The sequence below is a fragment of the Vombatus ursinus genome, unplaced genomic scaffold (genome assembly GCF_900497805.2).
Source record: "Vombatus ursinus unplaced genomic scaffold, bare-nosed wombat genome assembly UNPS02009573.1, whole genome shotgun sequence".
Classification (NCBI taxonomy): Eukaryota; Metazoa; Chordata; class Mammalia; order Diprotodontia; family Vombatidae; genus Vombatus; species Vombatus ursinus.
This window is the reverse complement of record NW_020949351.1, coordinates 16,782,865-16,791,362: the sequence shown is the minus strand read 5'-3', so window position 1 is coordinate 16,791,362 and position 8,498 is coordinate 16,782,865.

The following is an 8,498-nucleotide window of genomic DNA, read 5'->3' as shown; positions in this document are numbered from 1 at the left end:
ATCCCAATCCTCACTCTGGCCTATCCTTTCAATTAAAAATAACCCCCATCAAATAAAAGAAAACCTGTAATAAACAAACATATTTAAGCAAAACAATCTACACTATGGATACATACAGTGGCCATGTGCAAAATTATTTGTCTTTTTCTACATTATGCCCATTGCTTTTTTGTTATGAAATGTGTAATATTGTGTGTATATTGACAAAGATTCTCTGAAATAGTTCCATTATTTTTTTTATGTCACTACAAGGTTCTATTATATTCAAATAGTACAATTTATCTGGCTATTCTCCAATTGTCTAGTAGGCAATCTAAGGCACTCTTTAAATTCCATTTTATTTTTCCCACTTTTAATTACTTCTTCATGATCAGGAAGATTGTTTTGCTTGTAACAATTCCCTTCCTCTCTTTCAGCCATGCTTCACATGCTCTTTTGTTTCCCTTTTGAGTTTGTTATATTTGCACAAGTGTGTGTGTGTGTGTGTGTGTGTGTGCATGTGTGTGTCTTTTCAACCCTTTCTTGTTGGGCTTAGATAAGAGTAAATTCAACTTGTGCCTATCCCCACCTCTTTCCTACATGACTGTATATTCTTTTTCCAATGTACCATGATAATAAAAAATAAAGTTTTACCCTCATCTTCATTTCTTCACTAGAATATTATTTGTATTCTCTCTTCTCTTTCCCCTCTAAAAACCCTCAAAACAGAATTAATCTGCCTCCATGACCATTATTTTTCTTATTTCCCTAATTACCACTTGAAAAAATTAACATTCTGAAGTCATTTCGTCAGAATTAACACTAAATGTACAGCTCTCTCAAAATATTCAAATAAATTTGTCTATGTTTCTCTGGACCCCGGTACTCATATTTCAAAGTTCCTACTTACTGTGGTCTTTCTAATGAGAAATGCTTAAAAATTCCGTTAAAAACCCACATCCCCTGTAGATGCTACTAAGCTTTCTTAAGTTATTGTTGGTTGTAAGTTCATTTCTTTTCTACAACTCCTCCTCATCTTTTGTCATCTCCAACAATTTTGTGGATATAAGATTAAACCACCTAATTGTTTTTATTTTAATTATTCTTATTATTAGTGATTTGGATCATTCCTACATATAATTGTTAATAGTTTTCAATTTTTCTATTGAATTTTTTGTATACTTTGATCATCTCTATTGAGGAATGATGATTAGTAACATGTATTTATATGTATGCATGTGTATAAACATGTAAATAAAATTCATATATGTACATGTATATAGTCTAAATATCTCAAATCCATCTTTCTTAAATTATCTTTATTTGACTTATTTTCCAAGTTAGTTATATTTTATATGAGATATTTAAAATTGTATTCTATTCTAATTTTTCAGTCTCTTGCTTTTGTTTTAATATTTCTCACTGTCTTTTGGAGCCACTGATTTTTGCTTATTCTATTGTAGTTTTCAGGGAGTCCATTTCTTAGATATGATTTATACTTTCTCTCCTAACCCATTTATTCTCTTTCACTTCTTTCTTGCAGAGCTTTTAGTTCATTATTTATCTCTTGCTTCATTTCTTTTAGGTATCTTTATGGTTCATGTAGAAAATCTCTGTATCTAAACATAACATTTTACAGACTACACATGCCTTTATCTAATCTCTGGACATGTAGTATGGCTACTCTGTGTTGGTGCTTACTCCTCTGTCAGCACCCTCTTTTATTGCCCTGGAGCTTCTGGCTGACCTCTTGTCCAGTTCTGGAGTAGAAGAAGATACTATGGGTCTCATCGTACTTCTTGTTCATTACTTATTATTTTGAGGAATTCAGGCTTCATTAAAATTGGAATATAGGAGATGAGTGATCTGCCACCCATTCACACAACCATCTTTGATGAAAGTCTATCATTGCTTATTATAAAAAAATTCACCAAACAATGAAGCTATAATTTAAATAGATTAATGTCAATCTCATTGCATTAACTCAATTGCAAAATTTACCATACTATATGTACAACATGGAACTTGTTACTAACTTTCCTTACTTTTAGAAAGTGCAATGTATGAATGAACAATATTCTCCATATCATGCTCATAGAGAACCAACCTAGCCAGTTGTTGATAAATTGATGCTGTCTCTTAGTGTTCATGCCTGAATCCTCTTACACCGGCCTTTTAAAAATAATTTTATAGAATTTTTAAGGCAATGAATTTTACCAACCTATAGATTGCAGAATCCCATACCTTTAATTTTTTTCCCTTAAATTGATGTAATATTTACTTCTCTAGTCTTGCTCAACTTCTGCCATTCTCTTTGATCTTTAATAATGGCTCCCATTTTTGTTTGCTGTTTTGCAAAGCACTTTACATACGTTATCTCATTTTATCCTCACAAAACCCCTGTTCATTAGCTACTATAGTTCTCCTCACTTTACACATAAGAAATCTAAAACACAGAGATTAATTGTCCTGTACAATGTCACACTGTTAATAAATGTCTGAGGCTAGATTTGAACTAAATTCAGCACTCTGTTTAACTAAGGTACCTTTCCATCTATGGTCTTTAATAGATCACTAGCAGTGACAACAATCACATCTACCAATTCATCTAGTCCCCTTTAATGTATTTTGTGTGATTCTAATTGGAGAGAAGTTAAAATCTCCTTAGTTAACTGAGGTATCAAATCTCTTCTAACCATTTTTCTTCTATCCTTCCCAGTATCAGAATCATCTTTGAGAGAAGGGAAAAAAAGTTTGATAGTTCTGCCTCCTAATCACCATCTAGCATGTTAATTCTTTCCATTTCAAGCAGTACTCCTAGACTTTCACTAAGTTTTGTTCTTGCAACATAGCTTCAAAAAGCCCTTTTCTTCTTGTTCTTGTCATTCACTCTCAACTTCAACTCATTTTCAATTTTACCACTCCTGACACAATTCTTACATGACTCTTGTAGTCAATTAACTTTTCTTGCTTCCATTATTTTTATGTATCTTTCAGAAATCCAAATTGGTTGATAAGTTTACTATTTATTCCTACTGATTTCTTTAGATATCTCCCTCTTTTTTAAAAAATAATTTTGCAGATTATCGTTAAAAATTCATTTCATTCTTCATAGCTTCTTGTCCCTTTTGAACCATTTTTTCCTTTGAAATTTCTTTTTGAATTGAAATATCTTTGCTCTGAACTCTGAAGTATGCTCTCTCAAATTGTATATCATTTGTAAGAATAGGTGGGCCTTTACACTTTCATTATTACAAATTCTAAGATAGACTAATCAATTAATCCAAGTTTCCTAGTCTTCTATCAGTCATTTATACTTCAGTCACACTTCCTGCTTGTTCAGAGTAATATCAAAAATAACAACCCTCCTCATTACTTTTTCTACCTTTAAAAGGATGAAAATTTCATCAATGTATGTTTGAATTTAATCAGATATTCTGTTTTTCTGAAGAGGGTTGGAACCCGATTAAAATGTAACAGGAATATTTTTAAAAATAAAAATATGGTAGAATATAGATAATCTTAATATGTAATTTTCTAAGTTAATATATGACCTGCAGGGATCTTTATGGTTTTATGACCTCTTTTTCCATGTGAATTTGACACCATTGCATTAGATGATAATATCCAAAGAAGATCTGAATAGGTTAGAAAATTCTGCTGAATCTAAGATGAAATTAAAAGATCCTAACACTTTGAGTAAAAAATTACCTTTATAATGCTTGTTTGTAAAAGATTTGAGAGTTCTTATGGATGTCAAGACTCAATATGACTCAATGGTGTATTATGGCACCCTAAAATGCTGATGTGGGATTTGGGTTTGTATTAAAATACCATAGTTTCCAGTAATATGTAAGTGATAGTCCTCCTGTACTTGGCCTGGGTAAAATCAAAGCTAGAAAATTATATTTGGTTGTCCCTCCAAGCCCACCATTTTGGAAGGTCAGTGATTAGCTGGAGACTGTATAGAGGATGACAATAAGGACAGTAAGGAGATTTTAGCTTATTAAGCCTGAAAAAGGAAAAGATATGAGGTTGATATGATAGAACTCTTCAGGTGGCTAAAGGGCTGTCACGTAAGAGAGGAATTAACTGTTTTGCTTGCCCCCAAAAGCTAACTATCATTTCATCCTGGTTTATGTTCATACTAAACATATGTTCAGTACTGCTATAAGATTCAAAAATACATCCATAATTATCCATGTATTTCTGTGTGCATACATACACATGTATATGTATATGTATATATATAATATATACATATACATATATATGTATGTACATATATGTGTGTATGCACACACACACACACACAGAACCCCAAGGGAATATATACTGAATCCAAATGTGTATGTGTATACAGACACATATATCATACACACACACACATACATACACACACACACACACACACACACACACACACCAAAATCAATTAGTCAAAATCAAAATCTTGACTGACTAAATCTCTGGGGATATTTAAGTTATCTACAAATATTAGGGGGGAGGACTCTAACTATTTGCTTTCTCTTTTCTTACTAACCCATTGCTAAGCAAACTAAGAAGAAATCACAAAATCACAAAAATGACTGAATTCATTATAATAGTGGTTCTAAAACTTTTTGGTCTCAGGATCCATTAAATCTCTTAAAGATTATTGAGGGTCACAAAGAGCTTCTGTTTATATGGATTTGATCTATCAATATTTATTGTATTAGAAATTAAAATATATTCTATTGAATATTAATTCATTTAAAAGAAACAACAATAATAATAATAAATAACATAAAGTAAATTATTTGAGAAATAACTATATTTTCCAAATTAAAATAAAGGTTTAAAAAGTGGCATTGTTTAATTTTATTTTGCTAATCTCTTTATTGTATGACTTCATAGATGGTGGTTATAATCTCATTTATGTTTCTGCTTTTAATCTATTGAAATATGCTATTTTGGTTGAAGTGTATGAAGAAAATCCAGCCTTGCATAAATATATATTTGGCAATGGAAAGGGTATTTTAATAAGCAAACACCATTTTATAATTATTATTGAAATAGTTTTGACCTGGGCACCATTTTAAAAAGGTCTGAGAGATCCCCATGGACCCTTGTATCACTTTAAGAACTATTATGATGTAAATTTTTATTTACTATCAACTGCATCTTCAACACTGCAAGGCTAATAGGTTCACACAATTGGATCACACTTGATGATTCACTATATATCATTCCATATATCATTGGTTAATATCTTGTCAATTCTATCCACATAAGAAGTGTTGCATCACCCCCATTCTCCCCATAGATATAACTACAACCGTTTTTCACTAGACTATTGAAACAACCTCTTAATTAATCTCTGTACCTCAATTCTGTTCCTCCAAATCATCCTCTGCATAACTTACTAAAGTGACTTTCCTAAAACACAGTTTTGATCATGTCATTCCTCTGCTCAATAAATTCTAGCTGTTCTACAGTACTTTGATAATCAAATTCAAAGTCCCAATTGACATTTTAATCCTTTCACTCTATGACTATATCCTATTCTTTCATTCTTATAACACATTACTCCCTTTCATACACAAAATATTTCAGCCAAACTGCTTGTTTTGTGTTCTTCTTACTTGACACTCCATGGTCCAGCTTCATACTAAGTATCTCCTCCATATCTGAAATATATTCCATAATAAACTTCCATTCTTTTGAATCCTGAGATCCCATCAAAGATAATTCAAATGCAACTTTCTACAAGAGACCTTTCAGATTTCTTCAGTTTCTAGTTACTTCTTCAAAATATTTTGTTTTTATTATGCATGTGAGTGAGCACATATATATGTATGTGAGAGTGTATTTATATATACATACATATACACACATATATCCATGTCTTCTCCTCCCACATAGTAAATTCCTAGAGGAGACGGACTGTTGAATTTGTATACTATGCATCCCCAGAGTCTAGCATGGTGCCTAGCACATAGCACATTCAACAAATACTTGGGAATTGAATAAACAATAGAGATTAATTTGTCCCTACCATTCAGAAATCCATACATTTTAGTCTTTATCTCTTATTAGTATTACTAGGATTTTATGACTACATCATTTCATAGGAATTGGAGAGAGTTATGTTTCATTTGGCCCTTTTTCACCAGGAAAAAAATGATTCTCTTCTAGTAATTCTATACTGCAGTTAACCCTACCTCTTGCTTCTAAAAATATGATTTTGGTAAAACTAAAAAAAAATGTCTTTTTGGCTACCAGGTCATGTGAATAAAACATAGAAGGCTAGACACTGTATCTGATTCCCTTGACCTCTCAAAGCTCTCTAAACAGAAATTATGCTAAAAGATGAAATAACTTCAGTTGTCTCCATGGTCTAGGACACTTAGAATATAAAAGAAAGTAAAAACAAACAAACAAAATTTAAAAAATTATGAACTATGCTCCCTCCAGCTCACTCAATACACTTTCCTACTACCCATTGACAGTAAGGTTATTATAGCAACCCAAAGACATGACACTGTTTGTAACAAAACGCCACCTCACCCTGGTCCCTAGTAGTCCTTCACTCTTTCCAGTGCCATGGAGAAAAACATAAGAAGTAAAAATAGAAAGTGAAATATTATGCTAAATAATCACAAAATGCATAAAATATATGGAGAATGCACAAGCAAAGCACACGCACACGCACACACAAACAACCTTGCGTAGATTAATTTGCAAAACATTCTTTAAAGAAATAAAGAACTTAAATAACTGGACTAATATTCAGTGCTCATGGCTAGGCTAGGCCAACATAATAAAAAAATGACAATATATCAAAGTTCCACACTTTTAATGCAATGCCAATTAATTATGCAAAGGATACTTTTCATAAAAACTAGGCTATGAAGGGAACTGATTAAAAGAAATAGTGAGGAAAGGTAAAACAGCACTTTCAGACCTCAAAATATATTATAAAGCATATAAATCAATGGAACAGACTAGACAAACAAGAATCAGAAACAGTGGGACTCAGTACTTAGGAATTGCTAAAGTGGAAAACACAAATTATCTAGGAATAAAAACTGCTTATTAAAAACCTGCTGGGAAAACTGAAAAGCAGTCTGGCAGAAATTAGACTTAGATCATTATCTTATACCACATTTTAAATGGATACATAACCTTAATATTAAAAATCATTGGCAGCTACCTGGTTCAACAGATAAAAGTGCTAAGCTTGGAATCAAGACAAATTTAAATTCATCTTCAGTCACTTACTAGATGTATCATCTTAGCAATGGCAAAACATTCTAGTATCTTTAAACTTCATGGACAGTATGGTCTACTCAGTCAGAAGAAGTTGGACATGACTGACTGAACAACAGAGCAACAACAACAATTAAAAAAGAATAACAGACAATATACTTCTCATATCTATGTGTAGAAGACATATTCTTAACTAACCAGAGACAGAGGCAGTAACAAAAGATAAAATAGAAGACTCATTACATGAAACTGAAAAGCTTCTGTATGTACAAAATTAATGCTCCTCGGATAAGAAAGGAAGTGGTCAAATAGGAAAAATTGTACAATTTTTTCTTATAAAATTTTGTTCTCTAAGGTATAAGAACTGTACATGTGTATTTATGTATGTATGTATGTGTGTGTATTTATACATATGTGTGTATTAGCCTTCCCCAACAGTTAATAGGTCAAAAGATATAATCACTTCTTCAAAGAATTGCAAATTATTCACACCCACATATGAAAATGGTCCAAATTACTAATAATAAAAGAAATAAATCCCAAAACAACCTTGAACTTTTGCCAGAAAATTAATGAAGATGACAATAAAAAAATTACAATACTCGTTGTCTGGTTAGAGAATAATAGACACACTGATACTTTTTTTTAATCTTAAACTTATGGAATAAAACAAGCATTTCTATTATGTAGTACAATAATAATTTTTTAAAAAGATGCTTGTACATGAAACTGCAAATCTAGTATTCACACCTTGCTATTCCTTTCAAATATACAACAAAATTATCATGTAAAATTTTTTTTTGCTCCCCCACATATAAAATTAGGGTAGCATCTTTTTTCATGTGTCCTTTATAGCTAACTTAGGCATTTGTATTAGACAAAATAACATTCTCTCCAAGTCATTTTTAAAACAATATTTGTGTTACTGTATAAAATGTTCTTTTGGTTCTGCTCATTTCACTTTGCATTATTTTGTGCAAGTCTTTCCATGTTTTTATTTTTGCTAAAATTGTTAAGTTCATCATTTCTTACAGCATAGTAGTATTCCATCACAATCATATACCACAACTAATACATTATTGATGGAACTGTAACATGGTACAACCATTTTGGAAAGCAATTTGAAATGATGTGTATAAAGTACTTAAAATATGCATAACTTTGAGCCAGAGACTCCCTTACTGGATCTATACCTCAAGAATGCCAACATTAAGAAAAGTTTTTATATGTATCAAAATATTTATTATTACACTATTTGTAATAATAAA